General features: G+C 37.8%; 1 long non-coding RNA gene across 1 annotated transcript; it reads left to right on the forward strand.

The window, feature by feature from the left end:
* Positions 1-984: 984 nt before the first annotated feature.
* Positions 985-26966, forward strand: LOC141544847 (uncharacterized). Its single transcript, XR_012482821.1, has 3 exons — positions 985-1124; positions 25575-25648; positions 26855-26966. It is a non-coding gene; the product is annotated as an uncharacterized LOC141544847 (long non-coding RNA).
* Positions 26967-27408: the final 442 nt, after the last annotated feature.

The raw sequence follows: 27408 nt of genomic DNA on the forward strand, positions 1-27408 counted from the left end.
GTAGCAATTCAGATAAAACCATGTTAATGATGGGGGGGTGTTCTTGGAATAAATGAAACAAGTTAATGATGGGGGGGGATTTCTTGGAATTGAGAATATTAGTGTAGCAATTTAGAAAAAAATGTTAATTGTAATAGGGACCTTGGAGCTTAGACTGGTAGTGTAGCAACTTATATAAAACAATGTTAATGGGGGGGGGGGATGTTCTTAGGAGATTAGAATGTTAGTGTAGCAACTTAGAAAAGAGAATATTAACAAATAAGAAGGGCCTTGGAACTTAGAATGTAGCAACTTAGATAAAACAGAATGTTAACAGTGGAATGGGCCCTACAGAACCTAGAATGTTAGGGAAGCAATCTAGAAAATAGAATTTAACAGGGGTAGGAAATCTAGAACATAGAAAACTAAATAACATCTTAGGAAGTATAATGTAATTTTTGGAAAAATCTTTATAGTGGTGTTTTTTTGTATCATGGACTCCTGCACTCTGGTGAAACCTTTGGTTCCTATCTCAGATGAAGTTTTTTTTTTTTTTTAATGTACAAAATAAAGCACATAGACTCACAAAGGAAAACCATTGTACTTAGTTATAGTTATAAATTTTAATTGAGTTGTTAAATTTCAAAAAAGGTTCATGGACCTCACTTTAACAATCTCCATGAATATAATTTAGTAAACTAGTGTCTATACCTCCAGAGATATCCAGAGATTCTACTAATAGGCATATCTCCCAAGGAAGTAATTGATTTTAAAAAAGAAAGAAAGAAAGTCTCCATATACACTTTATAGCAGAAATTTTTGTGGTAGCAAAGAATTAATGCCTACCACTTGGGGGATGATTAAACAAATTGTAGTCTATGAATGGAATATTACTGTGCTCTAAGAAATGGTGACTATCACAACTATAGAGAAGCATTGGAAGATGTATTTCAACTAATGCAGAGTAAAGTAAGCAAGACCAAGAAAATAACATGGATGATGACAATTGCAATGGAAAGTTAATGATGTAAAAGAACAATTGAAGATAAAAGCAGAAAAAATTACAAAGAACAAGCTTGGCTCCCTAAAAGAAAACATAAGAAGACATCTTCCTCTACTCCTTGGTAGAGATGAAGTATTCACAGGTATGGAATATTGTACAGATTATACATTTTTATATATGTTAATTGGTTTTGATTGTTTTTCTCTTCTCCCTATTTTTCTTTTTAATTAAAAAAATCTTTTATTAAGGATGGATTTCTATCAAGCCATTCTCCAATTGATAAATGGCCAAAGGATATGAACAGACAATTCTCAGATGAAGAAATTGAAACTGTTTCTAGCCATATGAAAAGATGCTCCAAGTCATTATTAATCAGAGAAATGCAAATTAAGACAATTCTGAGATACCATTACACACCTGTCGGATTGGCTAGAATGACAGGGAAAGATAATGTGGAATGTTGGAGGAGATGTAGGAAAACTGGAACATGGTTACATTGTTGATGGAATTGTAAACACATCCAGCCATTCTGGAAAACGATTTGGAATTATGGTCAAAAAGTTATCAAACTGTGAATACCCTTTGATCCAGCAGTGTTACTACTGGGCTTATATCCCAAAGATATCTTAAAGAAGGGAAAAGGACCTGTATGTGCCAAAATATTTGTGGCAGCCCTTTTTGTAGTGGTTAGAAACTGGAAATTGAATGGATACCCATCAATTGGAGATTGGCTGAATAAATTGTGGTATATGAATGTTATGGAATATTATTGTTCTGTGAGAAATGACTAGCAGGATGATTTCAAAAAGGCCTGGAAAAACTGACATGAACTGATGCTGAGTAAAATGAGCAGGACCAGGAGATCATTATATACTTCAACAACAACACTATATGATGATCAATTCTGATGGACATGGCCATTTTCAACAATGAGATGAACCAAATCAGTTCCAATAGAGCAGTAATGAATTGAACCAGCTACACCCAGTGAAAGAACTCTGGGAAATGACTATGAACCACTACATAGAATTCCCAATCCCTCTATTTTTGTTTACCTACATTTTTTATTTCCTTCACAGGTTAATTATACACTATTTCAAAGTCTGATTCTTTTTGTACAGCAAAATAACTATTTGAACATGTATACATATATTGTATTTAACATATACTTTAACATATTTAACATGTATTGGTCAACCTGCCATCTGGGGGAGGGGGTGGGGAGAAGGAGGGGAAAAATTGGAACAAAAGGTTTTGCAATTGTCCATGCTGAAAAATTACCTATGCATAGATCTTGTAAATAAGAAGCTATAATAAAAAATTAAACATTAAAAAAGTGTGGATTTCTACGAGGCAGAAGAGGTTAGAGGAGGAATACAAGGAGAAATTTAGGTGACATAAAAACAAAAGAAAGCAATAAAATTTATTTTAAAAAATTCCATGTAATGATTTCAGAATAGCCTGGAAAGACTAACATTAGCTGATGCTGAGTGAAGTGAGCAGAACCAGAAAAACTTTGTACACGACAACAAGATTATGGAATGATCAACTATGATGGACTTAGCTCTTCTCAGAGATATATTGATCCATGATTAATTCCAATAGACTTGAGATGGAAAATGTCATCTGCATCCAGAGAGAGAATATGGATCAAAACATACTATTTTCATCTTTCTTGCGGTTTGTTTTTTCTTTCTCATGGTGTTCCCCTTTTGTTTTGATTTTTCTTTCACAACATGACTAATATAGAAATATGTTTAAAAAGATTGTGCATGTATAACCTACATTGTGGTCTTGGGGAGGGGGAAGGTGATGGAGGGAGAGAGAAAAAATTGGAATTCAAAATCTTACAAAAATGAATGTTGGAAACCATTTTTACATGTAATTAGAAAAATAAAATACCATTGAAATTTTAAAAAGTAGAATAAAAAATTCCATATAGTAAGGTATAAAATAAATAAAATATTAATGTTAGGAAATCCTTTAGAATACAGAATATTAGAAAGTAGAATATTTAACCTCAGATCACAGAATAAGGAATGTTTCAAATGAAAGGAATCTTGAACAAAACAATATTGGCAAATAGAATATTAGAAATGCAAAGGTCTGAGGACATAGAATGTTTCTCCCCCCCCCCCCCCCCCAGGCTGGTGTTAAGTGACTTGCCCAAGGTCATATAGGTAGGAAGTGTTAAGTGTCTGAGACCAGATTTGAACTCCGGTTCTCCTGAATTCAAGGCTGGTGCTCTATCCACTGTGCCACCTAGTTGCCCTGACATAGAATGTTAGTGTGTGTAATAGCTGACATTTATTTAGTCTTTTCTATATTTATTAGCTTATTTGATCATCACAACAATCCTGGGATGTTGATGCTTTTATTGTTATCATTTTTACAAATTAGGAAATAAAGACAGAGAGGTTAAATGACCTGTTTAGGGTTGCACAAATAACAGGTTTCTGAGGTAGGATTCAAACTCAGGCCTTTCTCCATTCAAGAACCATCTATAAAATTCCTAGGTTCCATAGAATGTCCAGTTGGAAAGAACCTAAGATCATAGAACATAGAAAGTGGTTGCGAGAAGGAATCTTAGAGCATAAAACATTAGAACTGGAAGGAAAATGAGGTCATAGAATGTTATATGACACACAATCTTAAAATTGGAAGCAATTGCATAAATTTCGTGACTCATAGTATATTAGAATTAGACAAATCATTGAATTTCTTTGGGCTTCAGTTTCCTCATCTTTCAACTGTGGGGACTGGACTAAATTTCCTATAGATCCCTTCCAGTTCAAAATCTATGCCCCAGAGATTGTCTTATCCTATCTGGGAAGGCAGAAGGGAGTGGACAGACTAGAAGTTGTAGGTGGACAGAGAAAAGAATTAGAAGGGATGAGACCCAGAAGGAGCTAGGTAAAATAGGAAGTTATGGTCATTTAGAAAATTTTCTAAGTTAAGGATTAGGGAGATGAGACACCGATGGCAGGATGAGTCATGGAAGACGACTGTATAATAGACTGTCATACTCTTCCCAGTAACTGTGGCAATGCTGATTTGATATTTCTTGAGATCAAGGGTAAGATATTGGAGTGTGAAGGGACCCAACAATATTGTCCTAATTGCCATTCCTTGAATATTACACACATACTCTTTGAATTCCAGGCTTCCATCAAGAATCAAATGGAATATCCAGTTCTACAGGAAGCCTTCCCCATTCTCATACATGCTAGAACCATCCCCTCTAAAAGTTATCTTCTTTCTACACTGCATAGTTTTGTAAATGTTGCTTCTCTCATTCTAATTTAGGCTCTTTGAGGTGGATACTAGTTTTACTTTTGCCTTTGAATCTCTGACATGTAGCACAGTGCTTTGCACACAGTATGATTTAATAAAATCTTTCTGATTTGTTAATTGATTGAGAGTATAGTTGAATAGGTATATGAGCTGGGAAGTCAAGTTATCTGAAGGGACACCAACCAATGTGTAAATTGAAATTCCCAAGTTCAAGGACAGGGTTGAGATAGAAGAGTAGATGGCAGCCAGGGAAAGAACTTCTCCCCCCTCCCCTACTTCCTTAATATAATGCTATTTTTTCCCTTTTCAAATTCATCTTTTTGAGATTTTGGGTTCCAAATTTTTCTTCCTCTCTCCCTTTCTTCCTCCTCACAAGACAGAAAGCAATCTGATATAGATTTACAGTCATGTTATACATATTTCTGTTGAACTACACAGGAAGCTATTGGATTACACAGGAGCCATCTGACAGTGGCGCTGGAGATTCAACCCAGACCTGCAGAATGGATCTCCTCTTGTGAGAGGATGATACAAAGAGACTAAGAGACAGTTGCTGTTCTTAGACCTCTCTGACTGAGAGGCCTTTTCATTGACCTCTCTCCTCTTCCCTCTGCCTCCAATTTATCTCATTCCCAGTCCTCAAAACCTGTCAGCAAAGGTTGCCTTGCAACTCCTTCATATGCTATGATCCACAGCTATGGAGGCTCTCGGAGAATTGACCTGCCCCTTAAAAATTCCCTGTTTTTTTGTTTTTTGCTGTTATTTTCCTCCTGCAGAATGGTCTTCACACTGAGGAATGTAAGCAGCACTATCACTTCTGGATGGTTAACAAGTGTTGATTTTATTGTGGAGGCAAACTTTCAAATGGAGAAGAAGACTATAGTCAAAACAGGCATTTAAGTCTCCCCTCAGTCTCCTGGCTTGGCTCTTTGATGTGCTGGCCCGTTTAACTACCCCGACTAAAAAAGTTTTACTGGGGCTCTTTTTCCTTTACTTCTCTGCAGGTTACAGATTACTCTGGAATGATCCTTCTCAGGAACAGCTCTGGTTCTTGTTGTATGCCCCACATTGGGCGCCATATGTTGAAATACATGGTTGCTGTTGGATTACATGGGAGCCACCTGACAGTGGCTGCTGGAGATCTAACCCACACCTGTAGAATCTCCTCATGTGAGAGGATGATACAAGGAAACTGAGAGGCAGTTGCTGTTCTCTGACCTCTCTGACTGAGAGGCCTCTGCATTGTCTGACCTCTCTCCTCTTCCCTCTGCCTCCAATTTATCTCATTTCTAGTCTGAAACACCTCTATCAGCAAAGGCTGCCCTGCAACTCCTTTAGATGCAATGATCCATAGCTGTGAAAACTCTCAGAGAATTGGCCTGCCCCTTAACATATTTCCACATTAGTTATGTTGTAAAAGCAGAATCAGGACAAAAGGAAAAATCATGACAAAGAAAAAACAACAACAAAAAGCTAAAAATAGCATACTTCAATCTGTACTCAACATCCATAGTTCCTTCTCTAGATATGGATAGCATTCTTCATCATAAATCTTTTGGAAATGTCTTAGATCACTGTATTGCTGAGAAGAGCTAAGTCTACCATCACACAATGTTACTGTTACTGTGTACAATGTATTCTTGGTTCTGCTTGTTTTGCTCAGCATCAGTTCATGTAAATCTTTCCAGGCTTTTCTGAAATCAGCTTGTTCACCATTTTTAAAAAATAGAACAATGATATTCCATTACCTTCATATACTACAACTTATCCAGCCATTCCCCAGTTGATGGGCATCCACTCATTTTCTAATTCTTTGCTGCCACAAAAAGAATAGTCACAAATATTTTTTGCACATGTGAGTCCTTTCCCTTCCTTTATGATTTCCTTGGGATACAGACTCAGTAATGGCACTGCTGATCAAAGGGTTTGAACAGTTTGATAGCCCTTTGGGCATAATAGGGAATGCACTTAGCGAGGAAGGAGAGAGAATTACTTGGCAGCAGATAGCAGCCACCAGGATCTGACTAGGGGATATTTCTGGATACAGAAGGAGAGGCTGAAAAGCCTCAGAGAACCTGCCTTTGCCTTCCCATTGGTCCAGGGGGTTGTTTTTGGGGGAGTAAGGGGATCCATAAGAGAAGGTATATTCAATATTAGAGAATCTGGTTAAAGAGTGTCTTCTTGGAGAGAACCAGGTTTGCATGATTTTAAGAAAGTGGGAAGAACATGATAAAAAGAGCAGTTTGAGATAATAGAGGGCATTTTGTTAATAATAGAATGACGTTCCAGAAGGCACAAAAGAAAGCTAGAATACAATAAGAAGAGACTGGGCAGCTAGGCTCCATAGTGCATTGATCATTGAGATTAGAGTCAGGTAGACTTATCTTCATGAGTTCAAATCTGACCTCAGACACTTGCTAGTTATGAAAACCTGGACAAGTCACTCAACCTTATTTTTCTCAGTTTCTTCATCTGTGAAATGAGCTGGAGAAGGAAATGGCAAACCACTCCAGTGTCTCTGCCAAGAAAACTCCAAATGGGGTTTGGACATAATGGAAAACACCTGAACAATAAGAATCAGTACTCTGAGATGAGGGGATTGGTAGTCCTCAGAAGGCAGCTTCTGTATAGGTAATGTATGGCTCAAAGGGAGTAAAATCACAGTCATAGTGATTAACATGAATAGAATACTTTGAGGTTTGCAAAGTACTTTACAAATATATCATTTGATCCTCACAACAAACTTGTAAAGTAGATGCGATTAGCATCCCCATTTTATAGATGAGAAAAGAGAGACAGAGATTAATAATTTGCCTAGAATCACATAGCTTGCATCTGAGGTAGAATTTGAACTCGGGTCTTCTGATAGTAGGACCAGTGGACTCCCTGCCTCTATGTAACAATGGCTGATTTGCTCACTCTCCAGTCAACACAGAGCAGCTCTGCTCAAGAGCCAGCTGAGACTTCTGGGATAGGGTAGGGAAAGGAGGGATGGGATACTCTTTTCTAAGTACTTAATGTATGCAAATCACCATTCTAGACTGGGAGAGAAAGTGACTTGCTTAGAGTCTCTTAGTTAAGTAGAAGCAGACTTATTCCTAGATTTGGCCCCTTATTCCTCTGCCTGAATCCTCCTCAGTCTATTTCACTTCAGAATCAATCTTCAGTGCTATCTTCATGAAATATTACAATGTGGTTCAGGAGGACTTAGATTCAAATACCACTTTGTACACTTACTCCAAATGTTATTTTAAGCTAGTCATATCACTTTCTAGAACTCAGTTTCCTCATTTGTAAAGTAGGAATATTGAGGAGTATTCTCTAATATCCCTCCCAACTCTATATCCTGTGATCCTAAAGAACATAGAGGTGACCTTTATCTTTATGTAAACAAGACCTTCCTAATCCTGGGGCAAGCCCACTGTGGATTGGACTGCAGGAGGTAATGAGTTTCCCCTCACTAAAGGTTTCCAGGAAAAGGTTGGATGACTATTTGTCAGGGAATCAGGAGAGAGGGTTCTGTTTGGTGTGGGAGGAATTAGATAGATAGCCTTTGAGGTCCCTTGAAAAATCTAAGATTCTATGACTCTGTGACATTGTCTCTGTCTTTAAAGAGTTTACAATTTAGTAGCAAGCATCAGACAAACAAATCCAGATTATACTATTGGAAGAATCCAAATGGTAGTTAGTTAGTCAATGAACATTTATTAAGCTCTCATTATCAATCCAGGATGCCAGGGCCTTTGATTCACAAATCCTGATCAAAAGCATCCCTTTGAATTCCATTTGGAGATCTGGGCTTGTCCCAGCCCCCATGGGATCTGAGCCAACTTGGGCCATCCCCATTCTGATGATCTGCTTGCGTTTCCCAACCCCCATCAAGCAAATTCTAGCCCTCGCTGAAACCCATCGAGGAGCCAACTTGGGACTTCATCCACAGGCCCCCTTTAGCTAAATCTCTCATTATAAAAAGAGCCAAACTAAAATCCTCTCTTTGCAGAGGTTCTAAACATGCTAGCTATACCATGCTTGGCATTCCAAGGAGCCTCTGCCCACTGGAATACTCTTTTCCAGTGCCCTCTTCTCTTTACCCTCCTCTATTTTTTTAACTAGACTTTAACCTTACTTCCACTCCCCATAATAAACCTCTTTTATCAATCTAGGTTTTCACGTCTGTAAATTCCTTTACAGGGAACTTCTGTGCCACCAGAAGGGGGTTCCCCAAAACTCCCTACCCTTGTACCAAAACCTACCCTGAACCCCAAATGTGCCATTAGACCTCATTTAACTCCCTGACCACTAGAAACCCTAATTTTATTTGGGTTCCCCAAATCTAAACCTCATCAAAGAAGGGTAAAGAATCATACATTTAGACTTAAAAAGAATATTAAAAGTCAAGGAAAAATGAAGTCCAGTGAGATTAAATAACATACAAATCTTTAAATAACACACTAGATGGCAGAATTTAAACTAAGGTCCTTTGATTCCAAATCTAGCATATGTACTCTTGTATCTCACTGCTTCTCTGTAGAAATTATAGCTGTGGGACCAAAGAAGGCTTCATGATATTTGAAATGAATCTTGAAGGAGCCAAATCTTAACTCAGTGGATATAAAAAGTAGGGGATTAGTGTACTCTTTGACATAGGCAAGCCACTTAACATCTGTATATCAATTTTCTCGAAATACACAATAGTGGGACTGATCTCTTTGGTCTCTACAATCTCTTCCTTTTCTAAATCTATAATCCCGTGGTGGGGGTAACAGTTTAGGATGTGTTTTATCTGAAGAGATGAAAGTCCATCCTGATGAATTATCTGAACAATTTAGAAGCTTCTCATGATGAGACTTCTGAATAGAAATATGTTTTGTATGTTTGTTATTTGTATGTTACAGTCCTTGTGAGATGGATAGAGAGGCGCCCTCAGACTTCAGAAGGCCCCAAGTTCAAGTCTAGCCTCTGAGACATTCTGGCTGTATGACTGGACAAATCTTCAGTCTCTGTGCTTCAGGAAATTTTCCAAGATTAGTAGCGAAGAGAATTTGACCTTCATTCTAGAGAATGGTTCTCCATTTGCAAGTTTTCATATAAATGAATTTATAGATCTCTGTCCTGTCCCTATTTAGAAGCGACCATTTTGATGAGCAAAACCATTTGGATACTTTTCTCTACATAAAATTCTCTTGTTTCTTCTCCCTTTCTTCTAGATTTATTATTATTATTATTTTGCTGAGACAATTGGGATGAAGTGACTTGCCCAGGGTCACGCAGCTAGGAAGTGTTAAGTGTCTGAGGTCACATTTGAACTCAGGTCCTTCTGACTTTAGGTCTGATCTAGCTGCCCCTAGATCTATTAATTTTCAAGAGAGGGAGGTTCTCCCTTTTTTGGAAGCCAAATTCATGGCTAGATCTAGAACTTCCTTTAGTATTCATTGCCTGAGCAATCTATCTGTTCCTCCCTGGAGGAATCCTTCCATTAGGCCTTGGAGAAAGATTTTCTGTTGCACTGTTTATCATGGCTCCCAGGAACTACAGATCCACACTAAAAAGGGAAAAGGACTTCCTGTACTTAGAATTTTAGCATTTCCTTCCTTTGTGGTCAATAAGGTCTTACCCCCAAAGACCAAATGCCACACTATTACACTAATATGCCTCCAGTAACACCCTGGCACAGGAAGGCAGCCTACACAATATGAACTCCCAGTAATCTATTCATGAATGTCCTGTTTCAAACTGCCTCTTCTCCTGTGGCCCTTACCTCTCTTCTAATCTTCCTGGACATCAGCCAAGCTGCCCTAGGCCAATGATGCCATCTAGTGACCAGAACTGTCTTTTGTCATATAGAGGAAAGAGAATTGACCTGAGCTTTAGGAAACCTAGATTTAATTCTGCTTTTGCCTCAAAAGAGGTACATGGCCCTAGAGAAATTAGGGCCTCATTTCTTTTTTTTTCTGGCTATAATTTTTTGTTGACAGAACATATGCTTGGGTAATTTTTTACAACATTATCCCTTCCATTCACTTCTGTTAAGACTTTTCCCTTCCCTCTCTCCACCCCTTTCCCTAGATGGCAGGCAATCCCATACATGTTAAATATGTTATAGTATATCCTAGATATAACATATGTGTGCAGAACTGAACAGTTCTCTTGTTGCACAGGAAGAATTGGATTCAGAAGATAAAAATAATCTGGGAAGAAAAACAAAAATCAAAACAGTTTACACTCATTTCCCAGTGTTCCTTTTCTGAGTGTAGCTGCTTCTGTCCATCATTGATCAATTGGACCTGAATTAGCTCTTCTCTTTGTTGAAGATATCCACTTCCATCAGAATACATCCTCATACGGTATCATTGTTGAAGTGTATAGTGATCTCCTAGTTCTGCTCGTTTCACTCAGCATCAGTTGATGTAAGTCTCTCCAAGCCTCTCTGTATTCATCCTGCTGGTCATTTATTACAGAACAATAATATTCCATAACATTCATATAACACAATTTATTCAGCCATTCTCCAATTGATGGGCATCCATTCATTTTCCAGTTTCTAGCCACTACAAAAAGGGCAGCCACAAATATTTTGGCACATACAGGTCCCTTTCCCCTCTTTAGTATTTCTTTGGGATATAATCCCAGTAGTAACACTGCTGGATCAAAGGGTATGCACAGTTTGATAACTTTTGGGGCATAATTCCAGATTGCTCTCCAGAATGGTTGGATTTGTTCACAACTCCATCAGCAATGCATCAGTGTCCCAGTTTTCCCATAGCCCCTCCAACATTCATCATTATTTGTTCCTGACATCTTAGCCAATCTGACAGGTGTGTAGTGGTATCTCAGAGTGGTCTTAATTTGCATTTCTCTGATCAGTAGTGATTTGGAACACTCTTTCATATGAGTGGAAATAGTTTCAACTTCATTATTTGAAAATTGTCTTTTTATATCCTTTGATCATTTATCAACTGGAGAATGAGAGCCTCATGTCCTCATTGGTCAAAGGAAGATATTGAACTAGATGATCTATAAGATCTCTTTTAGCTATAAAATTCTAGAGTCTCCTAGTTAAGAAGACATAGACTTCCCCCCTGAGCTTTCCCACTTAATTTCTCTGCCTGAATCCTTCTTGGTCCATTTCATCTTTCAAAGTCAACCTTCAATGCTGTCTTTATGAAATATTCCAATGCGACACAGGAGTACTTGAGTTCAAATGTTACTTTGTACACTTATTACATCTGCTATTTTAAGCTAGTCATGTCACTCCCTAAGTCTCAGTTTCCTCATCTGTAAAATGAGAACACTGGAATAGGTGACTTCTGATATCCCTTCCAGCTCTACATCTTGTGATCCTAAAGAGTATAGAAGTGAACTTTAGGGATATTTCTTTTCTCCTTCTTCCTTTATTCCCCCTCTGGTGGAGGAACCAAGAAGAAAAAAATATGCCCCCTCCCTTTAACCACTCACATCTGTTAATTTTATCTTTAATAATCCTTATCACAATTCTTCCAGACTCTTCTCCATTTATTAAGGGCTTACTCATCCCTACAGGAGTCATCTCAAGCATCATTTCTTAGATTCCAAGAAATAGATTAAAACTGGAAGGATTCTTAGGTCTCATATGGTCTAACTCTTCATTTTACAGATTTCTTAACATCATTTTACAGTATCAGAGAGAGGAAGTGATTTATTCTAGGCTAATTAGGGAATTGCAGAATCAGGATTTGAATGCAAATCTTCTGAAGCCAAATCTTGGGCTTAGTCCATTATAATACAGTGGGGTCCACTTTCCTCTGAGCTGTAAGTAGGAGCTGTTGCATTTCATCCAGGTGGGGTAAGGGGAACAGAAGATAGTTCAGCAGTGGATGAGGTGCCACTGAGAAATGGGGTACCTTAAAGCAAACCTTATTAAACTCTGGGTCAGGACCCCATCTAGCATCACATAACTGAGTGTGGGAATCTCAAGATTATGATTTATTATCATTAAATATTTGATTTGTATACCTATGTACCCAGAGTTGCATAAAAATTTCTCTGGAGAAAAGGGATCACAAGTGAAAAAAATGTTTTAAGAAGTTCTGCCCTAGAGGGTCTGGACCAATCCTTTATGAGACTGGGAAAGAAGAGATGGTGACATGGCTAATAAATCTCTCACCATTTCAATCCTCCTGGTGCAGTTGTCAGGATCATTTTTTTTTTTTGAAGTATAGATCAGATTATGTTATTAACCTCCAATGAAGTCCAATAACCTTCTATTACCTAGAGTGGCTCCCTACTGCCTCCACAATCAAATAGATAACTTTTTTTTTTTTTGGTTGCTAAATGCTTTTCCCAGTCTGGCCTCTTCTTACGAATTTTATCTTTTTATATTCTTTTCTCCTCAGTCATATGACTACCCTGACCCTTTTGTAATTCCTTGAACACGAAATTCCATCTCTGAAATGTTGTATTGCTTCTTTCTATGCCTGGAAGAACCTTCAGACTTTCTTGGCTTCCTTCAAGAGTCAGCTCAGATCTCACATTCAACTGGAGACCTTTCCCATCATTCCCCTACTCCTCCAGCAATTGTTGCCTTACCTTTAGAGGCAACTTTTTAAAAAAAATTTATTTATTTATAATTTTTGACAGTATATATGCATGAGTAATTTTTTTATAACATTATCCCTTGTATTCATTTTTCCAAATTATCCCCTCCCTCCCTCACTTCCTCCCCTAGATGACAGGCAATCCCATACATATTAAATGTGTTACAGTATAACCTGGATACAATATATGTGTGTAAATACCATTTTCTTGTTGCACGTTAAGTATTAGATTCTGAAGGTATAAGTAACCTGGGTAGATAGACAGTAGTGCTAACAATTTACATTCGCTTCCCAGTGTTCCTTCTCTGGGTGTAGTTGTTTCTGTCCATCATTGATCAACTAGAAGTGAATTGGATCTTCTTTATGTTGAAGATATCCACTAGAGGCAACTTCTGATGCAATGGCTAGAGCATGGGCTCTGGAGTCAGGAAGATCTGAGTTCCCATCCCACTTCAGACACTTATTGGCTGTGTGATCTATGGTAAATTGCCTAACTGCTATCTATCTCAGTTTCCCCAACTGTCAAATGGGAATAATAATAACATTCATAGAGTTGTTGTGAGGATCAAATGAGATATTCATAAAAAGCACTTAGCACGGTATCTGGTACACAAGAAGGTACAATACAAATTGTAGATTCCTCTCCATGTTCCCCCTCAGATTATTTTCCATATGCTCTGTATATATCTTGTATGCACTCAGTTATTTACATGTTGTTTCCCATGTGAGAATATTAGCTCCTTACAGAAACTAATTTCGTCTTTTTTTCTTTGTATCCTCTGTGCTTAGCATAGTGCCTAACAGTGACCAATTTGGAATTCTGACATCTAGGAGCTGGGGAGTGGTCCCTTTACAGTATAGATTGGTGGAGAGCCTCCTAGGGACAATTACTCTATTTTCTTTCTTTTTTTTTTTTAACTCCCATTTATGGAATAAGGGAGTAAGTGGGAAATAACTGATGATGGCAGGTAGCTGCAAGGATCATTCTATGAATGCCCGAAGGAGAACTATAATTACACCATCTTAGACTTGGTCCAAGTTTATCTGGTCATCTAGTCTAGCCTATCTAACCATGAATCTGCTCGACCTCCCCCTGAGAACTGGTCATCTGCTTCTGCCAGAGTTCTGCAAGAACCTAGAGTACTAATTGTTGGACTGGATTATTGGATGGTCATATTAGATTCCATTAGTCATCATAATTATTTCAAGTTGAAATTCATTCCTTGGAGGCTTCCCCTTTTGGTCCCCAATTCTGCCCTCTGGGATAAGCCAGAACAAGTCAAATATTTCTACGTGATAGTTCCACAGATATGTGGATACAACCAGCATGTCCCCATAGAGGACTTCTCTCCTCAAGGGTGAAACATTCCTAGTTGCTTGAAGAGATCCTTGTATGGCCTTGTCTTTTGTAGTTTCACCATTTTGGCTTCCTGCCTTTGGACACGCGCCATTTTGGCAATGTCTTGAAACTAACATTCCAGATGTGGTCAGACCAGTGCAAAGGACAGAAGCATTAACCACCCATCTTTGTTTATTGAAATTATTCTGTATGGTAAGAAGGGAGGAAGCAGGCATTTATTAAGCACCTACTATATACCTAGCATCATGCTGAGTGTTTTCTAAATATAATCTAATTTGATCCTCACAACAAGCTGGGGAAATAAATACTATTTTTAGTCACTATTTTACAGATGAGCAAACTGAAGCAGAAAACTGTTAAGAGGCTTGCCGAGGGTCACACAACTAGTCTATTCCTGAGACTGGGTTTGAACTCAGGTTTTTATGATTCCAGGTCCAGTGCTCTGTTTTCCATATCACCCAGCTGCTTCAGATACCTCTATGGTACATGATATATAGTAAGCAGTTAATAAATACTTGTTGAATCAAATTGAATCTATAAGATTATTGGTCTAAAAGTCTTCTTTAGAGGTCATTGGTTCCAAGACATTACAAATTAGTAAACTGATACATAAAAGAGTCAAATGCATTTGGTCATGAAAGTAGCTAGAAGGAGAGCTAGGATTCCACTCTAGAATTTTTGATTCTAAATTCATCACTTTCATGCACCAACGAAGTCTTCTCATTGTAGAGGCCAATTTCCCTAGAAAACCTCCTCTGATGTCTTGAGGGAGGTATGTCTTCCACCAATGGCAACAGACTCTATTTTAGAGAGTGTTTACATCCCTTGGAGTTCCATTCTCAGATCCCTCTCTTTTTTCCATCATAGTTCAGTTTTGTGACTTTCATGGGACTTGGAAAACCATTTTACAAGCAATAGGGAAATAGGGGCAGGAACTTCTTGTAGTTACCAACTTTTAGCCCATTGACCCCAAACTATGACTCTCATAATTATCTAGGATGAGTCAGTAAAGGATTCCAAGCATCTGTTGGTGGGAGAGAGGATGCTGTTCTCTCCAGAGATGGCCACAACTATGAATGGGGACATAAGTGGAGGGAAATTTTCCAAGAATCAGAGCTTTATGATCTGGTCCAGTTTATTACAAGCCCCTCAAGACTTTTAATGGCAATTAAGGCTGGGCTTTGTACTAAAGGAAGAGAGGTTCAGAGATTCCTGTTTGCTGTGCATCAGTCACTGGGAACCCTGGCTAAAGCTATAACAGAGTGGGAATCTTTTAGGTTGAGATTCTTCACAGCATAGGAAATGGAAGTACAATCATAGGAGTGGCGAGAAACTTGTACAATTAGCTGTCTTGTTATTCCTAAATTAAAGTCTGAGTTTTTCAGATAGAATGATAATGATCACAATAATGATGGTGATGATGATGATGACAACTAGCTTTTTTTAAAGCACTTTAAAATTTGCAAAGTGCTGTAAAATATCTCATTTAAACTTCATAACAATCCCATCTGATAGATTCTATTACTATCCCTATTTTACTGATGAGAAAATTGAGGTAGACAGAAGGTAGATGACTTGTGCTGGGTTATATAGCTAGCAAATGTCCAAGCCAGATTTCAAACTTGGGTCTTCCCACATAAATCTAATACTTTATTTACCTTCCTCCTTTCATCCTTCCTTCCTCCTTTACGTCCTTTCCTCTCTCTCTCTCCCTTCCTCTTTTCCTCCTTCTCTCCTCTCTTTCCCTTCCTCCCTTCCTTCCTTCCTTCCTTCCTTTCTTCCTTCCTTCCTTCCTTCCTTTCTTCCTTCCTTCCTTCCCTCCCTCCCTCCCTTCCTTCCTTCCCTCCCTCCCTCCCTCCCTCCCTCCCTCCCTCCCTCCCTCCCTTCCTTCCTTCCTTCCTCCCTCCCTCCCTCCCTCCCTCCCTCCCTCCCTCCCTTCCTTCCTTCCTCCCTCCCTCCCTCCCTTCCTTCCTTCCTTCCTTCCTTCCTTCCTTCCTTCCTTCCTTCCTTCCTTCCTTCCTTCCTTCCTTCCTTCCTTCCTTCCTTCCTTCCTTCCTTCCTTCCTTCCTTCCTTCCTTCCTTCTTTCCTTCCTTCCTTCCTTCCTTCCTTCCTTCCTTCCTTCCTTCCTTCCTTCCTTCCTTCCTTCCTTCCTTCCTTCCTTCCTTCCTTCCTTCCTTCCTTCCTTCCTTCCTTCCTTCCTTCCTTCTTTCTTTCCTGCTGCTCACTATATCTGGAATGCTCTCTGCCTCTTCTCCATTGGTTTTATCCCTAGCTTCCTTTAAATTACAATTCAGAGGCCATCTCCTAGCAAACTTATCCTTATATCCCCTTATTGTTAGTCTTGTGTGTGTGTGTGTGTGTGTGTGTGTGTGAGAGAGAGAGAGAGAGAGAGAGAGCGCGAGAGCACATATATTCACTCTCTTCCTCTAGCATACAATAAGCTGTGTATTATCTTTTTTTTTTCTTTGAATTTCTAATGCTTAGCACATTACCTGGAACACAGTCCATAAATGTTTATTTTATTGAGATATTGGTTGGGGGGGGGGGAGATTAATAGAATTTTCATGGTCTCTCCCAGTAAGTAACAGGAGCAACTCATCAATGTTTCAGGCCTTTCTCTGTCTCTGCTTCCACTGACTATTTGGTGTTCTCTTTCCTTACTCAGTTCTCAGGTGGCTTCTGCAAATGGTCAATCCTGCCAAATTATTTTTCCAAACATTTCCCAAATATTTGCCCAAGTCAGTGGGCAATAGTCAGGCAGGCTAAAAAAATCTAGAAGATGGGCAGTGGCCATCTGAGAAAAACTGAACCAAGATGATTTTCTGTAGACTCTGAAAAGGGGTTTATATTCACATTACTTCTTTAAATCTCTTCCAATCGCCTAATCTCTCACCTCCCAATTAGAGCTCTGTTTCCTTGTGATACCTATCAGATCTGGTAATCAAAACTCTATATATCTAACTTGGCTTTCAGTCAGTAACAGACATCAGTTCAGCCATCAAACAAAGAAGAGACCAAAAGATTTCTACCTCAGTTTTTACATTCCCAATTCTATCTTTTGCCTCTTCCTCATTTTCCCTTCTTCGCCTCCATACAACTGCTTTGCTGACACATTCCAAAGTGACCTTGAGTCAGGGATGGCTGTATGTTGATAAGGATTCTGATGTCAATGATTAGCCCATCACCATCACTTCTCCCCTAACCTAACACCTCCCTTGAGATAAAGTTTTCCATGTTTAATGTTGACTCCCCAAAGAAATAATTTGAGACATCTGAGCAAACTTACTATAAGAATTATTGATTTTGGGTCACTAAATTGTATAGAAGGATGCAGAGTTATATAAGAAAGAATTAAGATCTGGGTGTATGTGTCATGGTGGAAAGAAGATTGAACTTGGAATCTTAGGGGTGGAGTTACAATACTTACTAGCTGTGTGATATTGGGCAAGTCACTTATCCCCTATGGGCTTTTTTTTCCTTCTCTGTAAAAGAAACTTCTTTTAAAAATATGTATTTTATTTAAAAAAACAGAATAAGGAAAAAGGAAAAACAGAAAAGGAATACAAAACAAAACAAAACAACATAGAACAGAATATTGTCATGTGCCCAGTAGAACATCAGGGAGGATTCAAAATATATAACAACAAATTATCTGATCAAAAAAGTACATATATTAGTAGAAGAAATTATATTTATGAATGTCTATTTTTTCTTTCCTTACTTGTAAATTGTTCTTTTGTTATCTGCTGTGCACCTTATTTACTTTATTTTTTCTTCCCCTTTCATCCCCCAACCCCAAGCAAGCTATAATTAAGAAAAGATATATTTATGCACATATATAAATGTATATACACACACACACACACCCCTCACATACACACCTACACATACACACATCTGTCTTTCCTATTCCTGCTGACTTTGCTTTAATTCTGTTCCTTAACATGGTTTGCTCTTATTAAACTTCCCCTCACCCATGGATCCCTCCCTTGTCTTCTTCCCACACCCTTTGCTTTCATCTGCCCATTCCTCCCCCCTTATTTCTTTGTAGATTTTGGAGGATGCTATACCCTTCATGGTATATATGTAATGTTACCTATTAAATCCATTCCCAATGTGAGTAGATTTTCAAAACTCCAAGCCTTTCTTCCCCCTCTAATGCCTACATGTCTGTTCTTCCTCTGCACTACATTTGTATAATGTAATTATTATTTTTGCCTTAACTCTGCCAATCTTTCTTTTAAACTACCCCTATTGTTGATGTGAATATTAAACATATAGTATAAATTTCCCATAAAAAACCCATCAACGATTTGTCCATGTTGAGTTCCTTGAAAATGATCTTTGATATTGGCTCCTCTATGTTAAATATTCTATTAAGCTTGAGTTTGGTTAATAGAGAGTCCTGAAAATCTGCAAGTTTATTGAATGTCCATTTTTTCTCACTCAATATTATGGATAAATTTGCTGAGGTGATATTTTTGGTCACTGGCCTAGTTCTTTTGATTGTTGGTGGATATGATTCAAGGACCTATGGAATTTTATTGTAGCTGTGGATAAGTCCTGTACAATTCTAATTGTAGCTTCAGCATATTTGAATTTTTTCCTTGTTTCTTGTGAAACTTTCTCTTGGATTTGGGGGTTTCAAAATTTGGCAATAATATTCCTGTATGTTTTCCACAAAGGATATTGCTGAGCTGGTGATTGATGGATTTTTTTTTCTATTTCTACTTTCACCTCATTTTCTATCACTCCAGAACAATTTTCTCAGATTATTTCCTGCATTATTGTGTCAAGGTTCTTTTTTTGTTCACAACTTTCAGGAAGTCCAATTATTCTTAAATTTGTTCTTCTTGATCTGTTCTCTAGATCGTTATTTTTCTTATGTTTCACATTCTGTTCTATCTTCTCATTCTTTATAATCTGTTTTGTTATTTCTTGATCTCTCATAGCCTCACTGGCTTCCCTTGCCCAATTCTGATTTGCAAGGAGTTATTTTCATCTTTGAGATTCTGTATCTCCTTTTCTAGTTTTTCATAATCTTCTTGTTTTTCTTAGATGGTTTTTAATTTATTTTTAGTTTTTCTTCAATGTCTCTCATTTGGTTTTTAAATTCTTTTTTTTTTGAATTCTATAAATTCTCTTTGGTCAGGGAGCCATTTCATGTTACTTTTTGGGGTAGAAGCTTTTTTTTTTTTTATTTCAGTGTTCTCCTCTGAAGACAAACATCCATATTCCCTATTCCCATAGTATGTTTCTGTAGTGAGGTTCTTTCTTTGTCAGTTCATTTTTTCCTTAATAAGAAGTATTAGTGTAAGCACAACTGATCATGGTGTGTGTGGGGGGGATGGTGCATCAAGCTTCAACTCTCCCCTCTGACCTGAAACCCTAAACCAAGAGCTCCCTCCTTCAGCAATCACTCACAGCCAGCAGTGTCCCTGCCCCACAACTTCTGCAACTCCTAGTGTGCTTGCTCCTTTTCAAGCTTCAGTAGCACAGCTGGGCCTGGCTTTCCTAATTAGCAGGGTTCCCTCAATCTTCCTAGATTCAAACTCCAACTCCAGAAATAGCCTGGGAAGTGAAAGTCTCTGTGATTCTGAGTCTCCAGGCATACCCAGCTAGTCCAAGGGTTCCCACTTGATGTTCTGAGGAGCTAGGCTGGAAGTGTTTGCACTATAGACCAGTTAATCCTGCCCTAGGTCTTTTATCAGATCTTGTTGAGTTGTAGGAGGAAGAACTCTATTCTGCCCCAAATCTTGATTTTTTTTTTTATCAGTCTATGTTTTCCCCGAGGTACAAATTGGTTCTATTTGTGGGGGAAATCTAGAGAAATTTGCCAACCCACTCTGCCATCTTCCCAGAATCCTCTCCCATAAAATGAACTTCTAAGAGAGGGAAGAATGGCATGTCCTGGCCCAGTGGCAAGGAAGCTGGAGGTTGGGTACCTTGAGAGGTGGGAACAGCCATGGTTACAAGTCAATCACTTAGGATTTCCTTAGCTGGGCCTATTTGTGTAACCTCAGAGGTACCTGCCCATGACCCAGTGTGGTAAGAACATTTCTGTGAGAATCTGGACCACAGTCACTGTGGAAAATCGTGTTGCCTCATCGTGGAAAGATTTTTATAATCTGTAATTTGCTATAGGCCAGCCATCCTTCCACTGATAGCTTTGAAAAAACTCTACAACTATAATTTCATGGCACCTACCCTACCTGACTCCTGAGCATTTAAATTTCATACTTTGTCTCCATTCCGTCTTTCAGACTTGATATTATTTTATATATTATAGATGCCGACTGTTTTCCTGAATTTAGCAAGCCATCTCTGGCTTTTGTGCCTTTGTCTAAAGCATTCCCCAGTGCCAGAAATGTCCTCCTTCCTTTTAGAAACTCCTCCTTGAAGGCTTAGCTCAGGGGCTATTTCCTCCATAAGCTGGCAGTGCTGTTTTCCTCCTCAAATATCCTTTGAGAGCTTTGCATGATTTCATTTTTGTCTTCATCTCTTTGTACCTCATATTTTGCAATCTAAATGGATGAATTCTCCTCCCCACTCAATCCACCCATCCCGATAGAATATAAGTGCTTTGAGGTACTTTTCTTTTAACATTCACAGTCCCCGGATTATTTCAGTTTGATCTCACAAAGTCAACAACAATAAATGAATAACAACAATCAAAAAACAAAAACAAAAACAAAAACCTTCAAACATCCAAAGCTAGAAAGCACAGATCAAAGTGTATAAAAAGCTCTATTATTCATCTTTGAATTCCCCCATGCCTCATCTGGTATCTTACACATAATTAATAGCTGCTTATTCAAACAATCAATACTCATAGGAACACAGATCTAAAGGTAGAAAGGAGAGCCATTTAGTTCAACTGTCTCATTTTGCAAAGGAAGCAATGTAGGCTCAGGGAGATTTAAGTATTTACTCAATGTTAGGGAGTTATTACAAATCAGATTCAAGATCTGAGTCTGTTGCCTTAGAATTCTAATCTATTTATTAATTGCAATGCACTGGACTAGACATCAGGCTAAAGAGGTCTAAAGGAAATATGGCCTGCCCTGAATGAGCTTAAATCCTAGTGAAGGAAGACAACATTTGTATACTTATCTAGATACAAAACAGCCAGCTGACAATTTTTGTTTGTTTATTTATTTGCTTGTTTGTTTTTGGTGGGAATCATACTCATGAATGAGAATGTAGAAGATGAAGCTTGAGCTGAGGTTTGAAAGAAGCTAGGGACACTGGGAGAGGTAAGGATGGACATTCCAGCCATGAGGGGACATGGTAGCCAGCACAAATGAGACACCATATGAGTTGAACAGCCAAAAAGTCCATTTGTCTGGACTACAGAGGTCATTGAGGAATTGAACTGAGCTTATCTATCTTTCTTTGGTAGTAGTGGTCGTAGTTATTTTATGATCTAGCTAGGACAAGGCATTTTAATGCTATAGATAGGGTTTGAAAACTGATCCCTGAGCCCCAATCACTCTTGTTTTAATTGATGTTCTCTGTACATTACCTGTCCATGAAATAAATAGCTAAGTTCTATGGAGAATGGGATTGGGATATGGAGAATCCAGTGGCAAATGGAGAAAAAAGTGGTGGATATAGGTGGACTGCCATCTATAGAAAATAGAGGATTATGAGCCATGAAAACAGAGGATGGATGGTCCAAATACTGGTACCCAGAGATAAGGGTGATGATAGGAGAGCAGATGCCATGTTGGGAAGATGATCAGGATGACAATGGATGAACCACATGTGGGATCCATTTTGAAATGGTTTCATTAAATAATAATCAGGGTAATGCAATGGCATTTTACAGATAAAAGGAGTAAATTAAACACCGATTGATAATTGTTGAATTTAGTTCAGTTGTGTTCGATCCAATTGCCACAAACATTTATTAAGAGCCTTCTTTGTGTTGGGAGGCACAAAGAGAAGGGGGAGAGGGCAAAGAGTCTATAAAACAAAAACAAAAAATAATTCCTTCTGTTTCTGCTGAGGAGTACATGTACACAGGTTTAAAACATACTAATATAAAATTATTGGAGTTGGGGTGGGAAAGCATTAACAGCTGGGGAGAAACACCTCCCTGCTGAGGTTTTCCTCCCAGTCAGCATTGTTCTTATTTCCTCTTTCTGTCTTCCTGCCTTTAGATTTTTTTCCTTCTGCTGAAAAAATAAAAATAAAAAAATCTCAGATCTATGATTTGTTCAGTAGAGGAAACTTTCTTTCTACTAATGCAATTTAGTCATAGAAAGTGGCCTGGGAGTGCTCCAAGAGAGGATGACTTACCCAGAATCACCTAAGCCAGTATATGTCAAAGGTAGGTTTTGAATCTAGATCTTCCTGACTTAAAATCTGGCTCCCTAGCTACTGTACCACAATTTCTCACTTTCCTTTTGTTTTTTAAAAATGTATTTTTATTGCCACTCTTTGGTTTTATATCATTGCTGCTCCACTTGTATCCATTCCTTCTCATACTCTCTTCTCCCTTTCATAGTGAACATTATTATATTAGGATTTATTTATTTGGAGGGAAGAAAGACTGTGTAAAGAGGAAATTTTTGCCTTTACTTTCCCATGTCCCCCTTTTCCCTTCCCAGTAACCTAGAGTGATCTTCCTTTATATTATTAGGTGTGAGGGCATTAAGTCTTTAAAAATTTTTTTTATTAAATCTTTTTATTTACAAAATATATCCATGGGTAATTTTTCAATATTGATCCTTGCAAAACCTTTTGTTCCAAATTTTCCCTTCCTTCCCCCCATCCTCTCCCCTAGCTGGCAGGTAGTCCAATATATGTTAAATATATTAAAATATATGTCAAATCCAATATATGTATGCATATTTATACAGTTATCTTGCTGCTTAAGAAAAATCAGATCAAGAAGGAAGAAAAAAAAACTAAGAAAACAAAATGGAAACAAATAACAACAGAAAGGGTGAGAATGCTATGTTGTGGTCCACACTCAATTCCCACAGTCCTCTTTCTGGGTGTAGATGACTCTCTTCATACACAAGTGGCACTGGTTTGAATTGTCTCATTGTTGAAGAGAGACATGTCCATCAGAATTGATTGTTTTATAGTCTTGTTATTGTTGTATATAATGCTCATTTCACTCAGCATCAGTTCATGTAAGTCTCTCCAAGCCTGTCTGAAATCATCCTGCTGGTCATTTCTTACAGAACAATAATATTCCATAACATTCATATACCACATTCATATACCATTCTCCAACTGATGGGCATTCATTCAGTTTCCAGTTTCTTGCCACTACAAAAAGGGTGCCACAAACATTTTTGCACATATGTGTGAGGGCATTAAGTCTTGAGACTTGACCATTCTTCTTGTATTTTAGCCCTCCAGAGTTTGCATACAGATGTTTATCCAGCAATACAATTCAATTCAAGTTAAAGTAATCAACAATAATTTATTAAATAAATACACAGTTGTTGACTAATTTGAATTGATTTGAGAGGCAGCTTGGTTACTGTACGGAAAAGCAGCTAGTCAGGAAGATGTGGGTTCCAATTCTACATCTTGTTGTATAAACTTGGACAAATCATTTAACCTCTTAGTGTCCCAGACATACTAGAGCTACAAATTAAAAGGAAGGGAGCTAGTGGCTAATGTTTTTTGGTTAAGAATTCTCTTTGTGATTTGCTAGCAAATGAAGACTGGAATTTGAACCCAGATCCTCTGAGTCCAAATCCATCATGGAAGAAGCATTTGGATGACTAATGTTTATATCAGGGTTACACACCATGGCTCTGCTGGAGTCCTTCCGAAACTTCTAGGGACTCTACAGGACATTATGTTCCATGAGTACAATTCCTTGTGCATTAATAACAACATTCTTCATGTCATCACACTAATGTCTGTCCAATTCAATAGCAAACATTTATTAAGTACCTATTATATACAAGATATCGTATTATAAGTTGAGGATACAATATTAAAATATGACAATTGTTTCCCTCAAGGAGCTTATAATCTACTTGGGGGGAGGGGAGACAACCAATTAACACTTTTTTAAATTTAAATTTTATATTATTTTATTTATTTACATTTGTTTTATTCTGAACTTAGGGAAAAATAAGCATTCCTATTGAAGTATGAAGTACATTTGGGAAAGAATAATAATTCAATTGGCACGAAGCAATCAAATCAGACATTTACTACAGATTACAAAGATTTGCCATTTATTACGTGAAATAGCTCACAGATTTAACCAAATATGATTAAGTGAGGCAAAATCATACTGATTAAGTAACATGCTTTTTTGGGGAAAGACAAAGTCTCAGGGGAGAGAAAATATGAAAGCAGGGTCTAGGGAGGAGTTTGGTTGTCCAAAGATTTACTAATCAAGACAGTCTCAGAGCTTGAAGAGGGGATGGAAAATAAAAATAATGTGATTGAGTTCTGGAGTAGAATTTGAAATGCTCCCCTTGGTCCTAACAAATGTTCTATGGTGGTATTATTATTATATTGTTGTTGCTGTTACTGTTATTATATTGGTATCAAGGTGAGAGACTGTGTGAGATAGAGAAAGTGGGGTGTCAGGGTTATGGGATGACACATGGATGACCAGAGTCAGTCAACACACATACAGTAGACACTTACTATGTGCCAGCTACTGGGCATAAAAATAGGAGAAAAAGGAATGCCTATTTTACAAGGATTCAGGAAGATCTAAATTTAAATCCTGTGTCAGATACTTAATAGCTGTATGATCCTGGATAAGTCACTTAACCTTACCACATCAGCCTCAGTTTCCTCCTCTGTAAAATGGGGATAATAATAGAACCTCCCACCCAGGGTTGTTGTGAGATCAAGTAAGATCAAGCACTTTGCAAGCCATAAAGTATTGTACAAATACTATTTGTATAGTTATTACTATTGTTGTTGTTGTTGTTGGTGGTGGTGGTAGTGGAGATAGTAGTGAGAGGAGGTGGAGGAACATTTTTTCAATGTCAGTAAAAAACAAAGAAAATTTCCAGTACTTGTAGCAAATTGGATGGCCCTCCCATGGGCAATTTTTGGGAGGATATGGACAGGTTGGGCAAGTATGAATAGGCTATGATTTGCATCCCATGGAGGGAACACCTGACTTTACAAAAACTCAGATCTATTTATTTGAAAGAATGAGGGACAACTTGGTTCTGCCTCTCTCAGGTCTCTTTTGCCTTCAGACCCTCATTCCATGATTAAGACTAAGGTTAACAGACTCCTGGGGAAGGAGAACATGTCCACCAGTGACTCAGGAGATGACAGATCTTCTACCCATCTCCATGGAACCCATTTATCCCACAGAGACTGAAAACTCAGTGGATTTTTTGTTTTTTGTTTTAGTGGTGTCAAGCATTGATGGAACTGAATCCCTGATGAGACAATAGAGCTTTCATTGAAGGATGGTGTCTAGAGTGGTAAGAAACCATCACCATTATTTCCAAACCCTCTTAGGTTCTGAACATAAATTGTGGCTTAATACTTGGCTTATTGTCAAAATACAAAACGGACACATCCTTTCTCTCCCTTTCCTGTTACTCTTTGTCCCTACATCATGAATGGACTTTGCTTTTTTAAAATAAGCTTTTTTTTTTTTTTCTTCCTATGTGGCTTTATTACTATGATGGGAGACTCCTCAGTGAATTTATGTAATGGACAAATTTAAAGGATCCTAAAAAAGAAAAGGTATAAATAGCAGCATTTCAAGGGCTCTTAACTGTCAATATAGATGTTTATAGGATCATAAATTTAGAGGGGCAGCTAGGTGGTGCAGTGGATAGAATACCTAGCCTTGAATTCAAGAGGACCTGAGTTCAAATCTGGTCTCAGACACTTAACACTTCCTAGCTGTGTGGCCCTGGGCAAGTCACTTAACCACAGCCTCAGGAAAAAAAAGAAGAAGAAGAAGAAAAAAAATAAATTTAGAGTTGAGAGAAACCTTAGAGATTATCTTATCCAAGATATATATCTATATCTATGCTTATAGATATAGATATAGAAAGATAGATATGTATGTGCAATTATATTATGCATGATTTAAAAATGTATTTCTATAAATATAATGTTTATACAAATAGAATATATTTCTATAAATATATATTATATCATTATATATTAAATATTGCTGTATATTATATATATATTCTCTATCACAGTCTCTCACCTTGATACCAATATAATAATAGTAACAGCAATATATATATTATATATTAGTTACTATATACTGTTAATGATTGCTCTCTTCCCCTTTCTTTCCCTTCCCCTGAGTAAATATTAATTAATGAACATTTATCCAGTATTCACCTTGTGCAAATCATAGAGATTAAAAAAAAAAAACACAAATTAAGAAAAGTAAAACATTCCTCCAAAATTCAAAGGCAGGGTGGGTACTGTTTCCTTTTTTTAAAATTAAAAAAATATATATTTCTAACACTTAGCTCAGTTCCTGGCTCATAGGGAGTTCTTAGGAATGCTTACTGAATGATTAATGTTGTATTTTTTTTTTTTTTATCTTAATTTTCTATGAGTAGTTTCTGGGAGAGCTTTTGAAAGCTTCTCTGGGTATTTAAAATGTGAGTGCCTTGAGTGAAAGGATTATTTTTTTCTTTTGTATTTTTATCTAGCATGGTGCCTGGCCATACATAGTCAGAGATGAATAAATATTGATTGCTGATTGGATGATTAAGAAAAGGCCAGACAGCAGATTTTTTCAAGGTCCCTTAAAGGAATTCTTGCCCAGTGTAGAGGGATGACTGACACAACTCTGCAGGTTCTTTCCTTGTCCTAAGATTCCACGATTTAATGATAATGAAACATGAAGGAAAAAAACCCAAAACACCAAATGCAAAACCCATTGCTAGTATTGTTTGGTCCTAAGCAGGATGGAACAAAATAGAGGATAACAATCAAATTCAAGAGGATCTGAGCTCAAATTCCTATATGTGTAATTTTGGACACATCTCTGGATCTCTGTATATCATGGATGCTTTTGGCAGTCTGGGAAAGTTTTCTCCAAATAAAGCGTGTAGCAGAGGATGGGATAGATTGATGGTGTCATGGAAGATTGGACAGGCTTCAGGAGATAGCGAAGGACCGAAGATCTTGGCGGGCTGTGATCCCTGGGGTCACACGACTGAAGAACAACATTCATATCAAAAGGAATGCGATGTTTCAGTTT

Source organism: Sminthopsis crassicaudata, chromosome 5, assembly GCF_048593235.1.
Source record: "Sminthopsis crassicaudata isolate SCR6 chromosome 5, ASM4859323v1, whole genome shotgun sequence".
NCBI classification, from domain to species: Eukaryota; Metazoa; Chordata; class Mammalia; order Dasyuromorphia; family Dasyuridae; genus Sminthopsis; species Sminthopsis crassicaudata.